Consider the following 511-nt stretch of genomic DNA (forward strand, 5'->3'; position numbering starts at 1 on the left):
ACTCTACCAAGACAAATTGAAACATCAACATTTGGAGCAGAGAAAGGTTTACTGCAGGGGCGAGCAAGGAGGATGGGGTGACTCATGCCTAAGAAAACCCCGAACTCCCCAAAGGATTTCAGCAAAACATATTCAAGGCCAGATGAAGGGGGGGGGGGGTCTCAAGCTCCATGATCAGCTCCCGCATAGTCCTCTGGTTGATGTGGAGATAACAGAGCAGTCAACAATATCAACCCCCCAGGCACCAGAAGGTTTGGGGGCAATGCACCCTCATCAAGTAGTTAATTTTTTCCCTTTGGTGGTGGTTTAAGCATCTGAAAAACTCAGGAAATATACATGAGGTACCATTATCTGGGTGCTTCAGAGAGGACCTGCAGCAGAGGATATGGGGGAGGGGTCCCTGGAAGGCCCCCCAGGGTCCTGCTTGGTTACATGCATGCTTAGCATGCAGAGGTCCTGGGTTCAATCCCTAGTACCTCTACCAAAAAAAAAAAAGGACTACATGTAGCCA

Source organism: Camelus ferus, chromosome 7, assembly GCF_009834535.1.
Source record: "Camelus ferus isolate YT-003-E chromosome 7, BCGSAC_Cfer_1.0, whole genome shotgun sequence".
In the NCBI taxonomy this organism is placed as follows: Eukaryota; Metazoa; Chordata; class Mammalia; order Artiodactyla; family Camelidae; genus Camelus; species Camelus ferus.